Source organism: Cyclopterus lumpus, chromosome 16 (assembly GCF_009769545.1).
Source record: "Cyclopterus lumpus isolate fCycLum1 chromosome 16, fCycLum1.pri, whole genome shotgun sequence".
Lineage (NCBI taxonomy): Eukaryota > Metazoa > Chordata > Actinopteri > Perciformes > Cyclopteridae > Cyclopterus > Cyclopterus lumpus.
Genome location: NC_046981.1, coordinates 15,089,871 through 15,111,442, shown reverse-complemented (window position 1 = coordinate 15,111,442; position 21,572 = coordinate 15,089,871).

Here is a 21,572-nt window from a genome sequence, read left to right as displayed (position 1 = left end):
CAAGGAAAAGAACGAATGGGTGAATTTGTGCGAATGTGGTGTGTGTACTGAATCACTTTATCTTTGTTTTTCTGTGACTGTACAATGACCTCTGTTTGGGGCTGGAATGAAGACAGTAGCGGGCTGAGTGTGGGGATGAAGAGAGGGAGGAGGAGGAGGAGGAGGAGGAGGAAGGGGGTGTTTGGGTAGTGGGAGGCTAACAGGCCAGACACCAGGCCTTTGTGTGCAAATTTCCCAGCAGCGCCTTACCAGTTAATTAAGGAGGTCAGTGAAAGAGGGAGAGAGAGAGAGATGGAGAGAGAGAGAGAGAAAGAGAGAGAGAGAGAGAGACGTAGAAGGTGGGGGTCGGCCCTAACGAGCTGTCCGCAGCACATGAATGAGGGGTTTGTCCTAAACTAAGCAGCGAGAGGCCAAACAATGTCAGCGGCAATTAGCAACCAGTGGTGTGCAGCCAAGGGCCTGTTGACTGAGCAGGCAAAAGATGTGAGAACAAAAATAGGAACAGGACAGGCAGACACACATTTACAAACATCCAGGAATAAATAGGGTGGAGCTGCAGTAGGAGGCGGCTGGCGGTGGAGAGCAGTAGAACAGGCAGAAGAGGGTCATGTTGCCTTCACCTCTCCACACAGCAGGGCCTTGACCCTGCTGGCTGAGTGCTTTGAATCTACAATACTGGTAGAAGGTAACAAAGGCCATAGGTGGAGCAGTGTGATCTGTATGCTGAAGTCACTTGATATGGTCGATAGAAGCCCTGAGGGTGTGAAGTTCAATTTCTCAGCACTAAGCTAAAATGAAGGGCACTTTCTCTTTACTGCGCAAGATTTGACGAGATTGAGTTATCATCATTGTTTTCTTTGGTAAATTGCTTCGTTAGGAAAGCATTGAAATCGTTTTCGGGACAAGTCACTCCACTCGGCTCTCCAGCAACCCTGTTTTTGGCTCCGACCATTCTCCTCTCCCGTCTGTTACCATTCCTGGCACAATGCGAAGACTTCAGTCTTTGTTTCATTCTAATCTTGGAGGTGAAGTGGCCCTCTTGTACCTCGGGCTCTAATCGCTGGCAGAGACAGTGTTCTCTAGTGTTGCTGGACTGCGATGAAAACCCGACATCCACACAAAGAGAAAGAAAACTGCTGCGTTCAGGCTTTGTGTGCAAATATAAAAGCACACAAAAGCGGGAGCCTGAGATAGTGTCAGAGTTAGAATGTTTTCAGTCTCCAGTTCTAGATATGGATAATATATTTTTTTAATATGGTGGTTATTTATTGGCTGCTTGTTTGGCTGTGAGAAAGTGGAGCCTGCAGACTGTAGGTTGTGAAGAAAATAGGTTGCTGTGTCGTGGAAAGATGAGAGGGTTCACCGGCTGATGGAGGCGATGGTCACAGAGGGGCATGAGAAATGTGAGAATTGTACTTTGTAATTGGCAAACAGACTCCTGAATGTGCTCAGGCCTTTACTTTTGTATATATATATATATATATATATATATTTTGTATATATATATATATATATATTTCATATATATATTTTTATGAAATGGTTCTGAGTAGGTGTTCTAACTTGTTGCCATGTATTATGAATCAGAGTGGATGTATTATGATTGTCTCAATGCATTTACACAGCCCATTTACACTAATTGCCCCATTCCCTCCCACTTTCTCTGAGGACTTATTGCTCAAAATGTGCAGATAAACCAATCTCCAATCCATCTAATCTACAGACAAATACATCCATTCATATTCTCACTTGTGAAATCCGGCCTCCTGTGTACTCTTAAGGGGGAGAGCGATTCATTGGGACAAGTCCCTCCTGTCCTTCAGCGCAATCCATATTGCTGCTCCGCCAGTAATCAGGGCATATAGGGGCCGGGTGATCAGTGACAAAAGCTAGGCTGGGAGACATCAACCTGCTGGAGGGGAGTTGGGAAGAGGGGGGCTGGCAGGATGAGCGTGGCGGCGATGGAGGAGGAGTAATCAGAATCCCATGCAGCCCCAGTCTCCAGAAATTGCCATGCAGATTTAAAGCCTATAAAGGAGCATCCTTGGAATGCTCCTTCTCCCTGCTGTCACTCCAACACAGCACAGACCTCCACCCCCCTCCCACCTCTCGCACTCCCTCTCCCTGCCATGCTTATTGGAGGCAGGTAGCCCCCAGATGCGGGGGGGCCCAGGTTACCGTAACCTTGGTGGTGAAATCGGCTGTTCGCCTTCATGCGTCCGGCTATTCATCAAGATGGGGGGGGGGATTGGCGGCAGAGGGGCAGAATATGCAGCAGGGGGAAATGAGCGTCCAAGACAGCTTCCCAAAAGGGTAACAAATCACCCTCCTTTCCCTAATCCGCCAAGGGGGGACTTGATGGACCAATGGTCACAATACGTGGCTGTAAAGATACAGGGGGTTTGACAAATCAAAAATGTGGGCTCATCTGGACATTTTTTTTAAACATAAAATTCAGCTGATAATACTCTCTCAGATGCTGTGACGTCGTAGTACTGTGGAGTGCACAATACCCTCACAAATAATAACACGTAGACGTGTCTTTGCTTGCAATATTAATTAAACACATACTGTACTTACATATTAGACAATAAACCAGCAGATTGCTGCAGCAAATGCAAATTGCCATGCAAGGCTGTACTGCAAGAGTCTTATCAGCAATATCCCACTGATCGATCGCTGTGGTTGCATTATCAATCATCCATCATCGCATTGATATCTCTGCAATACCTATAATCTCACCCGATCAGAATCATTGATCAATACTGTAGCAGGATTGATCTCCTGCGCCAGTTGGATGGGATGACAGTGACACAGGAGGAGTGTGTAAAACGTTTGCAAATGAGCAGCGTAGACCATGACATCCCTCCAACTAAAAATACAAAGAGCACATTTAAATACACCCTTGCAAAAAATAGCAGCCAAGCTGTGTGGAATATATCTTCTTTTTTTTTCTAAATTTGAAGCAAAGGAAATCCCATTTCTGCTCCAAAGAAATATTTCATGTGGCATATTACAACGTAATTACCCCTGATCTTGCATTTGTGACGACGGGTTTCCTCCCCATCGGAGAATACTGAGCTAGTGGCTTGTATTCAGCAGGGAAAACAGGCCGCCACAGCACGGCACCACGCAGAATCCCCCCTGCATAGGACCTTAATCATCCCGGCCCGATGTGCATGTGCATATAGGGAAATGTGTCTGTGAGCAGGTTGAGCGTGCGTGAGCATGCATGTCTTGCAGTGGGTGTTTTCCAATAAGTGTGTATATTTGTGTTCTCGCGGCTGTGTGCCTATGTGTGTATGACAGAGGGAGGGAGGGAGAGAGAGAGAGAGAGAGAGAGAGAGAGAGTGAGAGAGATTGGGAGAGAAAACTCGTCCCTCAATTCCCCCGTGAAGCCCTCTACACCAATTTTCCACCATGGGCAATCACTCACTCAGCATACACATCTACGTAGAGGCTGATGAGATCCTCCGTGGGCTTTGCCATGTGACTGAAGCTCGTCATCTACTGTATGTGCCTCTCCTTGGCACTCCTATGCGATAGCCACTGGAAGGAGGGGTGTGTGTGTGTGTGGGGTGGGGGGGGGGGGGTGTGTAGATATGATCTACATACACTTATGATACATAGGTAATCTCCGAGGGCCAAATCAATGATACTCCCCGCTATGTTTCCCTTTGAATCGGAGAAGAATCCGTCATTTCTGCATGCCCATTATTGGTAGAGGTGATATGTCTTCCGGTTTTAGATGTCCTTGCTCCTGGATAGGCGCTTTAATATATCGCGCTAACCAATGACTGATATGGATGGGTGTAGGGTTGTAGACGTGGGTAGATAGATTAGAGCTTAAAAGAATGTCCACCCTCAAGCTGTGATGTTAACATGGGGGCACTGTATGCTGAGAGTTCATTAGTGTAATTGCCAGAATATTACCCATTGGCATGGTCATAATGTATAGAATATTAATACTATAAATCTCCATTCCTCTTTCATTCAGCGGGGTATAACCAGCATCATCGCATATTAATGAAAAGAATGAACTTTTTAAGAAGAGCCGATAAAATTATGGTCTCTCGCCTGTCACTCGTCTGCTCCTCCTAGACACTGACAACCATTTAATTCAATTCAGTTTATTTACTGTATATCCACATCTGTTTTGTTGCACGTGTATATGGGATGTAGCAGGCTTTGTCTCCAGGGAGAAATGCTGTTTTGATGGACCAAGAGAGGGAATTTCCTCAGAGTTGCACAACAGGGCACTCCGCCCACCTCCTCTTTTAAACAACCAGTCCTCTCCCTCTCTCTCTCTGCTGATGTCAGCACCCACCATGGTTCTGGGACCACAATTGCTATTTAAAGAGTAGACGGGTGTGTAGGTTGAGGGTCAATATGGGGTTTTGAAATGATCCCATTGTTGTTGTTTACTAGAATAAACAATTGAGTACTTTGTGTCATTGATGGATTTTGCGTCAGGTGTTGCGGCGACTATGAACCTTCTCATAGTCAGCAATTAGCATCACTCCGTGGGCTGTTTTATGATCAGGCAACATTTGTATTCTTAAGTATTCTTCAGAAGGCAGGCTTTTATATGGGTTGGCAGCCTCGTCCTGATTTGCTCAAACTCTGTTCTCATCATGAAGAAGTTCAGAAACATAAACATTCAGAGACAAGGAGGTAGTAGAAATGACTTCATTATATATCGTTAAGGTCAAAGAGTAAGGACATACACCTGTATTTATTCTGAGGCCAAAGCACACTTTAAAGCATTGATAGTGTTACTCTAGCATTTAAGTAGGCATTAGGAGAGGCTGCAAGAGCATATTCTGTAAGCCCCCTTTTTTTCTTTTATTGATCTGACCTTCTGCCCAGCCGATGAAAATAATGCTGCATTTTCTTCACACACTTCCTACATTTAGCTTGCCCTGCTGTTGTACATATTGTGTATTATCCAAGGCTTCTGAAAGTGTTATGAAGAATGTGTGTGGAATTTGAGAAAAAAACTGTAATTCAATGCCAACAATACTGTTTAGAATATATGTTCAGTTTGCCCCTGTGACTAATATAATAGATATCATTATTAATACTGATGCATTTATTGCAGAGCAGCATTTTACAGTTGTAGTATACTTTATACGATAATGTATTCCAGTGGCAACCTAGGGGTCAGGCCCCTCAGAGGGCTCACAAGATAAATCTGAGGGATCATGAGATGACTAATGATTCATATTTTTTGTGAAATAGTTGATTATTTCAAACAGTTTTTTAGAGGGGAAATGCATCTATGGTGGAACTGCTAACAACTAAAACTAAGGAGCCCCAAATAGATTTTTATTTTGGGAATTTACACTATGTTGTTAATCTTTAACCATAATTCTGTAAGTGTATTGTATTTCATGAAATAGAAATACTGAAGTAGAATACAAGTACCTGAAATGTATACTTAAGACCAGTACTTGAGTAAAGCTGTACGTTAAGGTAGACCAGCTATTCTTAATTAGACAAGCCGCTCCTCCAAGTTGTACCAAACCTTTTTCACCCCTTAATACACACATACGGTCATATACCATAGAGTAGCCTTCTACAGAGTCGGAAAAAATGGATACCCCTCAACCTAGTATTCGGGCTTGAATCACATTTATTAACTGTTGATCAATATATATATATAACCTTTCCTTTATATTGTAGTAGTATATATACCAAAAGGGAATTCATTATTTTGACTGGTAAAGAAGTTTGCTTGGCAGTCCCCTTGGTCGGTGAGTCAACAAGTAAATGTGGGACACCGGTTACATTCCACCACTGATTTTCTGTACCCATTACGTATCTATCATGCTACTATCAGTTTTACAAGCACATTTTTATTGCATGTTATCCAGAGTGAATATCTTTTGCGATTCTACCCGCCCACCCTATAACACTGTGCTATGTCAAATGTCGTGTTTTTTGTGCAAATGTTTGTAAGAGGACCAAAATGGTTCTGACCACAGAGAGTTTTTCATCATGGCTGCTAGCTTCTTGTCTCCAGCTTGCTGTTAATCAATACTGAGGAGCAGGTAGACCATAATGGAGGATTTATCTCAGTTCTTCACAGCACTTAGTGCCCAATGGACACCTCCAAACTACCTCCTCCTCCTCCTCCTCCTCCTCCTCCTCCTCCTCCTCCTCTCTGTACCTTCTAAAATCCCCTCCCCCCATCCCCCATCCCCTCAGCCCCCTCCGTGCCAAAGGCCTTGATGGAAACACCACTCCTGAGAGAGTTGTGGAGGCGGAGGAGAATAGGTTGGAACGAGGGACAAAATAGGTTGAGAGGGTCGTTAGATAGAGAGCAAGGGGAAAAGGGTCAGGACAATGTTGCTGACACGGTCAGAACTGTTAGCGCACAAAAGATGTCATTTTAGTGTGCGTGTCTGACCTCGCAGCAATCATAATAGTCATTTTCAACTGGGTCTTTGAACTTGAATAAGTTCACATGCACGTTAAATACATAAGGACCTTATTTATATTTCATAAAACATCAGTTGCCACAGTGTCTGCTGGAGTTTCACTATACAACGGTGCACCATTATCCATGATGAATCACTGGGTTAATAGCCCATAAGGGTTAATACTGGTTCGTGGAGTCCTGGACTGTGAAAGGTGTACATGCTTGCATACATGCACATTGGAGTTGGTCATTTACTGGCTTCAGTACTGAGTGATGAATCTGAGGGAAGAGCAAGTTAGATAATTAGCAGAGAAGACTCCCCTCTTAGGGTGTGTGTTTAGTTTACATCCTTACCTTACCGCTTGTCCAGATCACACCTCTCATGTAGGGGGCACGCTGTTGCTTGTATACATCCCTTGACTTTTCATGCAAATTTATGTTTAAGCGTGCTTGTTTGTGTGTACAATGGGGAACACAATAACACACACACACAAACACACACATGTGGGGGTGGAGGGAGCCCTAGAAGGGGGAGTGTGTGTGTGTGGGGTGGGGGGGGGTGTATTGGTGGTGGTGCAAGGCGGTGACAGAAATTGAGGGGGACGGGGTGGCAGCTGCAGGCTGCTCGGTGCACTGTCAGAGCGGAATGATTAATGAATGGCGGCCCCAGCTGAGCCTAACCTTTGGAGAACCGCACAGGACATCTGCAGAACTGTCAGCGCTCTGACAAGGACAGAGCTGAACAACCAATTATTTCGCCATCACTAAGGTGGGCTGTCAGCTTAATCCTAGCCATTCACTTAGGCAAGGACAGGCAAATTTCTCCTTTACATACACACACACACACACACACACACACACACACACACACACACACAGAGAGCAGATCACGGTCCTGCATGGACACACGCACGTACACAAGTGAACAAACAGGCATGCACGGACAGGAACACATGCCTGTGTGGACATGGACACAAACTGGTACACTCACACAAACACAAACACGCACTCATATTCACACATGGGCATGCGGTCCTGGATAAAAAAGAGTTAACCCCTCCGCCGCCGATGCTGGCAACTCTATGCAGGTGACACACAGTGAGGAATGCAGGGCGAGCAGGGGAGGTTTAATGATGACAAAACAGGGCTGGTGGATACTGGCTGGGACCGTGAGCTGGACATGGGTGGGGCTGCATACAGGGGAAGACGCTGTCTGCTGCATGTCGAGAGGGAGGAGGCGTGAGCGGAGGGAGGGAAGGTGGGAGCTCGAGAAGGAGGGGTGGATGGCCTTATGTCTGCCTTTACAGAAAATGCTGGTATTTAATTTAAACATACGACATCCCTGTCCCAGGACCTCACATCGAATCGCATATACAAGATGAAGAGCATGTGGAGGAAGCCAAACATTCAATGGTCTACTCTTTCTGGAGTTTGTACATTTCTATACCGTCTCCTGTGGAAAAATAAAGTATTGATTGATCTTATGAATTATACAAAATAGATCCTATTGCATTGAGGAAGATTAAAAAAAGAGAGTATTTGAATAAACCACGATGATAATGATGATCATGTCATTTCAAGAAAAAGTTGGCTCATGCACATGACAAAACCATTCAATTTAAGAAATATTATAATATTCATAAAACAGCACAGTTCAAAAGACAGACATGTACATTGGCTTTTTACTGAGATTTTAAGTGCTTTAGGTCTTCTGCTATGCATCTTGTCCTTCCATCTGTCTCCACTCTCCAAACAGAGCATAACCCTTTTGCTATAATTAGAACTAATGACTATATGATCTCCGGATCTATTGATCAACCAGAGGGACTTCAATAATAACAAAGCTGTATATCAGCATAAATATGTTTGTGTATTCATTCTTCATTCATCATCTCAGTGTGTGTGTGTGTGTAGAGCTGGGCCTGAATTGGGTGCTGATGGGTGGTATGAGTGACTGATTGGGATTTGATTGAGGTGTTTCTGATGCGATAAGGGATCGAGCGTGGCTACGAAGCCTATTGACAGACTGCTGATGAAGCCGAAGAGGGAGCGAGAGAGCTAGAGGGGGAGAGAGAGAGAGAGAGAGAGAGGGAGAGAGGGAGAGAGGAGAGAGAGAGAAAGCCGAGGAAATTAATAAGGGGATACAAATCAATTAACTTAAAAGTTGTCCCTCATCAGTGGCTACCCACATGTATGCGTGAGTGACCGTATTTCCCTTCATATATCTGTGTCTGTGCTATCAGGCATTCCTCGACAGAAACTATACACCTAAATTTAGATACCTAAATGCTGCTCGGCTGGTGTATATTCATGAGTGGACCACCTCCTACTCTCTGTGAATGGTGACGACTTTGTAGCATCATTTATTTGACCGGGAGAATCCTAATACTCCTTGACGATTTGCAAGCAGCTCCGTTGGTGTCATCGACAACTTTCCTCATGATGTGAATGTAAAAATTCATTAACTTTGATACGTTTTTGGGCAAATTAAGTTATAATAGCAAACCATTTCTATAAATGTGTTATAATTAGGGACGTCAAAGGGCCGAGCCTTGTATAGGGACCGATCCAGACCTTTTTTTTTTTACGGATCATTATCGGCTAATATAATATTCAGTATGAGCTAAGCTCCGATGCTAATACATATGTTATCTCACCTCTCTTATTAGCAAAGAGCGATATCCTCACACTTCTCATTGAGCTGACGGTAATCAACGCTTTTACCGGTTAAAATAGCGTTCAATAGGTCGCTAATTAAAGTTAATTGAGTGACTAACTGGATTTCAGGCCAACATTAAAATTGTCTGGTGGGTGTGTGGGATCTCTGTCAGCAGTTGTCTCTACTCAAACAAAGATTGTGTATGAAGGAACAGAAGCATCACTCTAACATCACTGCACAGGGTTTCTGTCGTCCCAATAGCTGCCACCCAGTGATATGTCTTAGCAGCCTGTCAAGTCAATTTCAGGATCCTAAACCTTCATCCGTATCATATCAATGACTGAAGCGTATCAACTTTATAGTTTAAAATGTCTGAATTAAATGTGTTGGATACATATTCTATCAGCATTTAGGTAAATATGACTGTATCAGCCGACACCCCATCGTCAAAGGGCCATAAAACGTGATGGGGATGTCCCTGGTTAGAATTGTACCAGATGGAAGTGGATGGACTTACTGTGCAGTGATATAGATACAGCTGTGTTTACAGACAAGTGTGTGTAAACTGAGGTCTCAATCCGTGAGTAGTTTTTGGAGCCTTAAACTGGTGCACACTCATAAATGCGCGTGCACGTGAGCATACACACACACACACACACAAACACACACACACACACACACATACACTGTCAGAATGTAGTCATTACAAGCCCAGTCCTACTAACAGGGCTGTCTACTGTCCCAGACAAACTGCAGGAGGAGGTGTCTGGTTGCTTGCTTTTAAATTGGGTTAGTGGACCAGAGAGGGAGGGAAAGAATGAGAGAGAGAGAGAGAGAGATGGATAGAGAGCATGAGAGAGGGAGAGAGAATCTGAAGCTTAAAACTGGGACGGGGTACATGAGAAGAATGTTCTTCATCAATTGCGGTGGTGCTCCCCACTGTGTACCCCTTTATGCCACATGCATGAGCGCGTGTGTTTTTTTTTGGTGAATGTACCGCTACGTGTGGCTAGATGCATGCGCCCTCCTCTCTCATGAAACGTCTATTTATTATAGAAAAGTTTTACAGATGTCATTTTCTCATGTTTTCATACTTGAACTCCACTGGCTTCCTTTAATGGACTGGGTATTTGTCTTGTGCTATGCTCACTTCAGTCTCCTGCCCTCGGTTGATTTAGGAGCCAAATGGCAGCCCATTAACATGTGAGAATGATTGTGCAGCCTTGGGGTTGTAGCGCAGCAACACACACAGAGGTTGTGTTTTTTTGCCTCACATCTCTATGATTTTCAGTCTTTGCACTGTCGACGAGAGTTAAGCATCAAAGTCGAGAACTAACTATCCTCACCCTCGATCGCTCCCTCTGTCTCTTTTTGGCCTCTGGGTTCACACTGTAATTTGCTCTCTCTCTCTTAATCTCTCCCTCTTTGTCTTTCTCCCTCGCTGTCTCTCCCTCCATCTCTCCCTGGGCTTGGGAATGGGGAGATGGAGGTGATGAGGTCAAAGTGAATCTTCTCCTTGCTGAAGATGATTATTTCTTAACCTGCCGTTATTCAAAGGAGCAGGCCCTGTGGCCATGAGCTGGCCTGCCAGCCACGTGTCGGCAATGAGGGGGCAACACCTCGGCCCTGTCACGGGGAGAGAGGGAGAGAGAGAGTGAGAGAGAGAGGGCGAGAGAGAGAGGGCGAGAGAGGGAGAGAGAGGGAGAGAGAGCAAGAGAGAGAGGGAGAGAGGGCGAGAGAGGGAGAGAGTGGGAGAGAGAGAGGGAGAGAGAGAGGGATAGAGCGAGAGAGATTTTTTTTTTATTTTTGAAAAAAACTTTATTCACACATTCATAATTTTACATTGTGTGTTTTTTTCTTTTTTTCTTTTTTTCAAAAATCACAGGTTTTGTTAAAAATAAATAAATCATCTGATAAAAAACTGCGCAAACACCAGCTCCTCTTCCACAACAGAACAAAAAAGATTTTTAAAACACCAACGTCGTTTAAAAGCATCCAAGTCTCCAATGTGCTTATAAAAACGGAACTCCAGCCAGAGTCTGGCCCTGATGTTACAGAGCCACACTGCCCTGGCCTCCTGCCCCTCCCTGTTCTCCACTCGCTTTTTCCGCATTAAATAAATGTCCATTTTGGCTTCCCCAGAAAGGTAGTTGAGGAGCTGCCACTTTTCTTTTTCTGCCTTTTTGTAGGCAGCTCCCATGATAAAAACCTTCTCAGTAAAAACCACATTAAAAAGACTAAAAACCAATGTTAAAAGAGTGAAGAACCCTGAAAGTCTCTTGCACTCAGTAAAAACATGGTAAATAGTCTCACGAAGGTCACAGAAGGGGCACCGGCTCAGGACAGCGGGATTAGGAACGGAGATAAAAGCGTTGCAGGCGACAGCACCGTGTAAAATCCTCCACTGGAGGTCGGCCGTTCGTTTCTTGAGGGGAGGTTTATATAAAATCCTCCACTGTGGGCCAGGTCCGCAATGTCCAAGTCTCTCTGACCACACAGTGGGAGGCCTGTTGCACAGACCGGACCTGTTTGTGCTCTTGACAAAATTAAAATACAGTCTTTTTGTCCGCTCTGTGTAATGTCATTGCTTCCGGACACGTCGTAGTAAGCAGGGGGCCGGTGAGTTCCCCCAGCACCGGGCTCAGGGAGATCTCTGGGAAAGGGTCTGCAGGGTCCGGCTCGACTTGTCCTTGGCTGTAGTCCATGAGGAGGCTCCTCTCCTTCCCGGTCAGCCTCTGTCTCCACAGCTCCAGGAGCCTCCTCGCCACCCGGACAGAATGCAGACCCAGCAGAGCGCCCAGGGCCGGGGGGTCGCTCAGCGTCGGCCCCACTGCATCTACCAGCTGCTGCAGGCACAGGGTCCGCGACCTCAGCAGCGCCCCCGTCTGTCCAGGGGTGACACTGCTGCTGATGTCCAGCTTGGCCCTGTGAATCAATGGCTCTCTCAACAACCAATACAGAGAGTGGGCATCTTTCACGAGTAAAAAGGGCCCACGACTTAAAAACGCCCTGATAAAACAGAGGCAGCCCACTTAACTTTAAAATGCTAGAATCCATTAAAAACAGAGCAGTATCCAGCCCCAGGTTGTTAGCACGTCTGAGGATGCAGCTGGCCACATCTCGCCACACTAAAAACTCCAGACTAGTCAGGTATTTTTTAACAAACTGAATTCTAAAAGTGGTTGTCCAGCTGGCCAGGTGGACAAGGCCCTGTCCCCCCTCCTCTCTGGCTAAAAACAGCACCCCTTGTGGCACCCAGTGTAGCCCCTCCCAAAAAATGTATGTTTAGGCATGTTAGGCGGTGCCACAGTTGGGATGCGATAAGATTATTTAAAACCAGTACTCTACATCTGAGGGAGCAGCCACTTCCACTTGGAAAGTTTTCCCTCAATCTTTTCTGTGACGCCCTCCCAATTCTTTTGGACCACGTTTTCCTGTCTGAGATACATCCCAAGATATTTAAAACTGTCCTTCCTCCACACTAGTTTCTGGGGAAGGACTGGGAGGCCGCCACACCATTCACCGACAGCGAGGGCCTCACTTTTCTTCCAGTTCACCCTCGCTGCTGATGTCCTGCTAAAAAGGTCTGCATCCCTCTGGTCCTTAATAAAAACAACAATATCGTCGGCATAAGCCGAAAAAAATCATTTTCTCATAAAAACCAGGTAAAACCAGTCCTTGTAGGCTAGAGCGTATCTTGATGAGGAGGGGCTCCTGGGAGAGTGCATAGAGCATCCCGGACAGAGCACAACCCTGCCGGACCCCTCTACCCACTCTAAAAGGAGCACACAGACTGCCGTTTATCTTCAGCACACTCTCAACCTCATTGTACAACACCTTGATCTTAGCTATGAAGCCAGCGCTGAACCCAAACTTCCCCAGGACTTTCCAGAGGAAGCTGTGTTCAACGCGGTCAAAAGCCTTTTCCTGATCTAGAGAAATCAGACCAATGTTAATACCCAACGAGCTGGAGACCTCCAAAACATCCCGAATGAGGTAGACATTGTCTACCATGGACCTGCCGGGTACACAATAGGTCTGGTCCCGATGGGTGACCTGCTCCATAGCTTCCCTCAGCCTGGAGGCGAAGACCTTGGATAGAAGCTTGTAATCCACACACAGCAGAGACACAGGACGCCAGTTTCCGATGTCCTGCAGGTTTCCTTTTTTTGGCAGGAGTGTTATCACTGCTCTCCGGCAGGACATCGTCAAGGAACCAGAGGCCAGACTCTCATTAAAAACATCCAAGATGTCCCTCGCAAATATGTCCCAGAAGGCCTTATAGAATTCGGCAGTGAGGCCATCAAGGCCGGGAGCACGCCGTCCCTGCATGCCCTGCAAGGCGGCCTTCAGCTCTTGTAGGCTTATGGGCCTGCAGAGCTCCTCATTGGTCTCCTCAGAGACCTGAGGCAGCTCCCCACAGAACCCCTCCATTAATGACTCCTCCTCCCTGTACTCACTGGTATACAGGGAGGAGTAAAAGCCCACCGCTCGCCTACTGATCTGGCTTGGTTCCACAACTGGCTGCCCTGCGTCTCCTAACAGTGAGTGGATTACCCTCCTGTGCCCACTCTTCCTCTCCAGGCCGAAGAAGAAGCTAGAGGGAGTGTCCATCTCTGTGATGGTCTGGAATCGGGACCTGACCAGTGCACCCTGAACTTTAACGTCTAACAAGTCGGCCAAAGCCATCTTTTTTCCTTTGAGGACTTCAATATGTCCTCGATCTCCTGTGGACTCACTTAAACTCTCTAGGTCCACTATATCAGTCTCCAGGTCCTTCATAGATCTGGTGATGTCTCGGGTGACGTTGAAAGTATGCCGCTGACAAAGAAGCCTAATCTCAATCTTACCATGGTCCCACTGCCTAAGACTGCTAAAATCACTCTTCCTCAGCCTAAAAACATCCCAGAAATAAGTAAGAACCTCTCTAAATTTTTTATCAAAAGTTAAAACTGAATTAAAATGCCAATACGCACTCTTGCGTAAAATGTTTCTAATAAAAACATGACATAAAAGCAAAGAATGATCAGTAAAACCAGCAGGAACAAAACATAAATACGGTCTAACCTGGCTGAGGAGATCCTCCCCTCCCTAAAGTGGGACCATGTGTACTGTCGGCAGTCGGCATGCATCCTTCTCCACACATCCACCAGGCCATGAGAATGGACCAGCCTCCTCAGAACCTGCTGTGAAGCTGGATGTGGCTCTGTGTGGTTACGGTCCTTTAAATCATCTTCCGTACAGTTAAAATCCCCCCCCAAGAATAAAAAATCCTCCGAGGCACAGCCATTTAAAACATCATTAACTTTTTGTAAAAACAGCTTCCTCTCTGCACCGGTTGCTGGAGCATACACATTGATAAAAACAACAGTAAAAAGGTTGAACCGTGCTTTAACTAAAAACAACCTCCCCTCGATGATGTGTTTGACCTCCAGTGAGACCGGGATAAAAGACCTGGAGAAGAGGAAGCCCACTCCTCCACTGAGGTTTGTGTGGTGACTCAGGAGGACTTCCCCTTCCCACTCCCTCCTCCAGTCGGCCTCGTTGGTGCTGTCGCTGTGGGTCTCTTGTAGGAAGAGAACATCAACACCTTTCATCTTTTTAAATTCATAAATAGATGTTCTCTTCCTAACATCCCTGGCTCCATTAACATTTAAAGTTCCGACTCTGAAAGTATCCATTAAAAGAAAAATGTTTAAAACACAAACAAAAACCAATAAATTAATTAAAACACACATTGGAGCTTTCGGCATCACCCTCATCCATCATTTCTTTTATTTTTGTGGCAATTTTTCTTAATCTAAAACCCTGGTCAGTGAAGCCGGACTCCTCCTTCCGGCTCATGTGGTGTCTGGCTGAGGTATAAAATAAGTTTATGTTAGGAAAGAAGTCAACAACGTTGACTCCTTTCCTGCCTTTTGTCCTTTGTAAAAAAATCCTAATTTTCTCTGCCGTGTACATTTTTTGTTGCTGACTTCTAGTTAAAACCGCAGGAGCATTGCTGCTGTCAGACACCTCGTCACTGCTGTCTGACCTCTGCCCCCGACCCGTCTCCTTGGCTTCCCCCACCTTGCTGGCCTTGGTGCCACTGCCTGCCTTCTGGGCCCGCTTCTTCCTCTTTGAGGCAACTTTAAACTCCCCAACTTCCATCTCCGCTTCTTCCACCTGCTCAGCCCACCCACCTACACTTTCCTCCTCTACTTCCCCACCAACCTGCTGTGCTATCTCCACGGGCTTCTCCCCAGCACCATTACCCCCCATTTCCTTTTCTTCTCCTCCATCCTCACCATTCCCCACCTTAACCAAAGCCTCCCCCCTGCTGCTCTGGACACCCTCACCATCATTACCACCACCACCATTATTACAACCATCACCCTCACCACCATCATTATTACAACCATCACCCTCACCACCACCATTATTCCCACCATCACCCTCACCACCACCATTATTCCCGCCATCACCCTCACTACCACCATTATTCCCACCATCACCCTCACTCACCTCACTCACACTCAGCTCAGGCACAGCAGAATCCACCCTGCGCCGCGGCGCCGGAACAGGCCGCCCAGACGCCACGGCCGCACCCGCGCCGCCGCACCCCAGGCAGGAGACGGCCGGCGCGGAGCGCCGGGCGGGCCCGCCGCGACTCCGCCCGGGCCAGGCGGAGCCGGGTCACCGCGCTTCGGACAGGCTCTCGCGGTGTGCCCCTCCTCACCGCAACTAAAACATTTCATCACCGACGATGTCGCATAAATCTCGTAGTCAAAATCATCTACTTTCACCCTGAAGCGGAGGTTGAGGTCCTCGTTCCGGTTGTTAAGTATCATATACAAGTATCTACGGTGGGACACTACGTGCTTCAGCAACTGATCTTTACACCCAGACAAGATCTTCCTGATCGGGGAAACCACCTTCCCGTGTCTGGAGAGCTCTCTGCTGAGGAACTCGTCGGTGATGAACGGCGGGACATTAGATACAAGGACTCTAGTAGCCGGTTGCACTAACGGAAACACCTGGACAAACAAATCGTTCACCGTGAGGCCCGCCTCCACCACACGGTTCACCTTCTCCACCTGGTCCAGGAAGATGACCACGGCGCCGTTCATGTGCGCGGCCGACTTAATGCTGCTGTGCCCGACCTTCGCCCCCACAGCCATCCCGATGTCCTCCACGCTGCACGAGAAAGCGGCCGCGATCTTAATGCCGTGCTTCCTCGTGAGGTGGGACAACGTGTCTCCATTTACCATGGCGTCTGACGCCGACCGGCGAGACACCGGCAGGAGGAAACAAACACCCAAAGAAAACCCACAAACTACCCCAAAAATAACAACCCAAACTACGGTGAAACCCAACCAATAAACCAAATTAAATTGATATACATAACTAAGGTAAATAAACAATTTGAAAAAAAAGATCCGCTCACTCAGAAACGCTCACTCACACACGCTCACACACGCAAACTCCCAGCATGCACCGAGAGAGAGAGAGAGAGAGAGAGGCAGAGAGAGTGGGAGAGAGAGAGAGAGAGAGAGGGAGAGAGAGAGAGAGGCAGTGCAGTCAAATGAACTCCAAGGGTCAAATGCACAATGCCTTGCTATGTGTCAATAAAATAATAATAATAATAATAATAATAATAATAAAATAATATGTGTGCACACCGATCAGGTTACATTTCAATTAAATTTTTCTATTCAGTTTATTTTGTATAGCCCAATATCACAAATTACGAATTTGCCTCAGAGGGCTTTACAATCTGTACACATACGACATCCCTGACCTTTGACCTCACATCGGATCAGGAAAAACTCCCCAAAAATAACCTTTGACAGGGAAAAAAGGGAAGAAACCTTCAGGAGAGCAACCAAGGAGGATCCCTCTCCCCGGATGGACAGAAGAATAGATGTCATGTGTACAGAATGAACAGCATTTACAAAGTTACATAAACACATTACATGAATATGACAATGTATGAATGGAACTCCAATCCATGAAACAGAAGGAGGTAGAAAGGAGGGGGCGGGGCATCAGCAGGGCCAAGGTGGGAGGCCGGCTCACCAGCATCAGACACCTCCAGGTCCAATGGACCCTATGAGACGTGAAGTCACAAAGACTCCGGGGAGGAAGCAGAGTTAATAAGGTGCAATGGAGAGATGTAAATTCATCCATTTGTGTGCTAGTGGGGACTTTCAGCAATTGAGTGGGAAAGACTTTTTTCTAAATAGACAGAAAAGCTTTGTCACCCCTCGATTATAACACATATATTTACACACTAACCTATAAATATGATAAAGATGGTTTACTGTTACTAGTTTGCGGTCTTTTCTTCTTTTGGAAAAAACATATATTCATATGCCACAATGGTCACAGTGATGCTGCCGGATGACAAGCAGGATTGATACAAGCAAAAACAAGTGCTGCATTATAACGTCCACATTGCACCGTTTTCAGTGACTTAGCAAATATTATTAACTATTCTGGTTGTGATTTGTGCTTTAGTAAAATCGTTCAAGATTAGAACACACGTTTGAGAGTACCCGAAATGATGCATGAATCATTTCATTTTTCATTGTAGATCATGTAATCATTTTGAGATCAATTGCACTCTGTCTCTCGGCTTCTGAGCTTATTTGATGCACCGTAGGATTTCCAGGAAAGTGGTGATGCTATTGGTTAAGCCGGAGGTGTTAATTATAATTCTGCTAATTAGCAGCAAGCGCTGGTTAATTGGTCAGTCTTGGCTAGTTGAGGTAATGGAGAACAACACCTCAACGGCGCTCTCTCATCGAACAGGGCTCAAGGCTTCTCAGAGAGAAAACTGTTGAGTCTTCCACCTTTATCTTTGTCCCTCCTGACTTTTCTTTAAGCCTCAGACTTCATATTCAGCAGCCCCAGGCTTGAGCTATCTGTCTCCCCCCTTTTTTCAATTAATTCTTTTTGAGGTGTGACACACTGTAAACTTTAATACACTTTCACAGATGGACTCAATTCACATGTGCACATGTTCTATAGATACACTAATACACACTTAATAACTAAGCACACACACGCACACAGAATACACATCTGTGAGTGCCTTCACGCACGCACACACACACACACACACACACACGCACACGCACACACACACACGCACATTATGGCGTTTAGCGTGGGTAAGTCAATGAGCACTTATCGGAAATCTACTGGCAACCCTAACAAGCCAGTGTGAGGTGTGAACACAGCTGCTTGAGTCACAACAAATCTAATACACATTTCATCACTTCTTAAACAAGCCATCAGCAAGTCTAATGTCCTGGTATGGAGAGCGGCACTCAGTGATACATGTGCCTTCAAAGCATTTCCTTAAACATCAGCACTTAGCACATCCTCCCCACGCCTCGGCATCATGCATCCAATGTAAGCGGTGCTGCTGATCAGTAAAATGGATAATTTTTTGCGATTCAGATTCATAAAAACCTACAATGCCCTAATTGATAACACCAACAGCTGCCGCGGTTTCCCTGTCGGTGGCACGTGATCTGCGTGAAAAATATGGCTTAATCAGCGATTATCAAGCAGTATGTGCCCGAATTCTGAATGCAGCTTCATTTTTCTTCACCACACGCCAGAGCCGTCAGTGTCACTCACCGATGAGCCAAGCGAGCTGGGATTCACCCTGCGTGTCTGTCTCAGGGCTTAAGAGTTACTCTCTCATGACGCCTTAACATTTTAAACCTTATTTGGTTTGCAAAAGTGAAACTAAGCTCTTTCTGTGCCACTCGTTTTTTTTCTGTCTTCTTTTTCCAAGTTAAATTTTTTTTGAGACGGAGATAAGGGGGGATATGGGGATAACTTTTTGGGGACAGCGAATTTCCAGAGGGGGTCACTCAGGGAAGGAAGGGAGCAACAAAGGGAGAGCAGGGGAGCTAATGGGAGGATAAGGGGGATGGAGGTGTGGAGCCCGGATGGGGTTGGGAGTAGGGGGCTGAGTTTGGGGCAGAGAGACACTCCAGAGAGTTGACAGAGCTTCAAAGGGAAGTTTTCTGCTTTGACTGACAGGCCCCCAGAGTGAAGGGGACCTGGTGGCAGGCGGCATGCCCCGGTCCCAGGATGCCCTTCTGTCCCCCCCGTCCCCCATTTCACAGTATTCAACAGAAAGTGGGGTTGAGACGATGGGGGTCAAGATGCATGGAAGGGCTGCAGTAGATCATGGCTCGGTTGTTCACGGTATATTGCCCTTGGACCTAGAGTGTGAAGGACATGACAGCTCCTCTGAATAGGAGAGAGGAAGGCCAGAACTCCAAATGAACATTTATGTGCAAAAGCATACAATTCAATCAAGTGTTTTTTGTGGTTGCTATTAAAGGAGCCAAATAAATACTCTTCCTATTTTGCATTAGTATTGCAATTATTCTGTGACTTAGGACAGCAAGTGTGAATGATAGGTTCACTGCTGCAACAAAACACTGGAGTTATTCAGTTGTTTAGTCTCAAATTAAGCTCTCAGGAGTTCAAGTTCAAATTCTGTCAAACACTACAAAGCATTCCCATTGAAGTTACCCATCACTTTTCAGTGAACGGAACTTTTTCTTTTCTTATCTTATCCTCATTCTCAGAAATGTGTCTTTATTTCAAATTTTTTCAACAAAAATAGAACAATGACATTGTGGTCTACAATTACAAATCAAGAGGTTTCATGATGGCTGGAGATGTGTCTTTGGGATCTGTGAGCACTGTACTGAGTAGAACAATTGTCACATTATTTTATGAGAGTGCATTATAACCCCTGTTCAGTAAATGTCTGTTTCGGGGCCAAGATAAATGACACCATGGTTCTCGTCCTGTACCCGGGTTGATGGATGAGAACAGGAGGGTTGTGTTTAAATGTGTCTCAGTAAACACTGTTAGGCCTGTGTAAACAGCAGTGCATTGATCAGCCCTCTATTCATAATCAGCACGTCTTTGCCTGCACTGGATTAGTCAACATACCGACCCATCTGTTTGCTCCACTGTAAACTGAGGCCAAAGTCAATGCCAAAGTCTAATTGGATCACCACACACTCTTGGGGCAGGGTTGTATGAAAACTAGGGACTCATACAGTTCTGATAGAAGTTGTATTCCTACAAATATAGTCTATCTTTTATGTTCCACAAGGTAATGAACATAATAATGATTCAGACGCTTGAAATATAGCGTGTTACCACTCATCACAAACAACAGACAAATCACTCGTTTGGCTCTTGTGGTGAGTACCATGTGTGACAGTGTGTCAGTGGAAACCCCAGATGCATGAATATCAGGCTGGTGCCAGTAACAGCTTCTCATCTCACTGAGCCCCTCAGAGGAACAGACAACACGGGTTGGCTAGGCAGTGGCCACGGTGCACAGCAGAGAGAAAGAGAGAGAGAGAGAGAGAGAGGCATCGAAGCGTGGAGGGCAGCTACATTGTATCGCCCCATTTTAGCCCATTACACTATGTATGGGAGCCTTTCCCCTCTTTTGCATGGTAATTATTTTCCAGCCCAAAGGTAGCTGCAGGCAACGTCAGCCACTGCGTCAGGGCCCACTGCATTAGCCGGCCATTGCATTATTTATTTGTGTGCGGGCAGCCGGATGGATACCCCAAATCAGCCGAGACTCGGGGGCCTCTCAATGTCACCTCGTGCATTGTGGGACTTGGACTTGCACCAGGAAAGCTGAGGCAGAGAGTGGCTCAAGGGCAATATGGTATCTAGGCATTGGAGGACACATGCGTGGGAGTAGTTAGGTGTGTGTAATGTATTCAGAAATGGGTCAGAGGTTTAGTAACTCCCCTCGCTTATGCAAGACACATCTGAGAGAGGTTCAGTGTGACACACTGGATGACCATCTAAGGGGTCCTATAGGACATTGTTGAGTACCAGTGTAGTAAAAGGTATAAATCGAGTGTCATACAGTGCACAGTGCCTAAAGGCTTTTTGAGTTGCTGTAGAGGGTCACATGCAGTAGGTTGCCCCGTGGGTATCATAGGTAAATAGATGGACTTGATTTCAGTGTGCAGGAGCTGCTTTTACATTATGCCACTTTCCCCTGTGTATCAATAAATGGTTATTACACCCAAATACCAGTGGGCTGGGTGAGGTCACACAGCATGTCATGCTTTTGTGGAGAGATAGAGCGACACGGCTCAGCGGTCGTGGCGTTTGGGAGGCAATAGCCTGGCCTCCCCTTCTGTACTACAGCTCACACACACGGAAGCACCCACACACTGCTCTGCCGGACATTAACCCTCCCCCCCAATGACATGTCAGCCCCGGCCAATCGCATCATAGCGCCCGGAATGACAGCTGAACCTCTGTCCCTGTCACGGCTCCTCAGCGTAGAAACACACACATGCACTCACACCCACGTGTTTGCTGCAACAGCGGGGCAACATCAACATCAACTCCCTTCTGGCCCCGTGGATCTATCTCTCTGTCTCCCTGCTTGCCAGGCGGCTCGGCCGCACGAGACGCTCAAACGGCCTT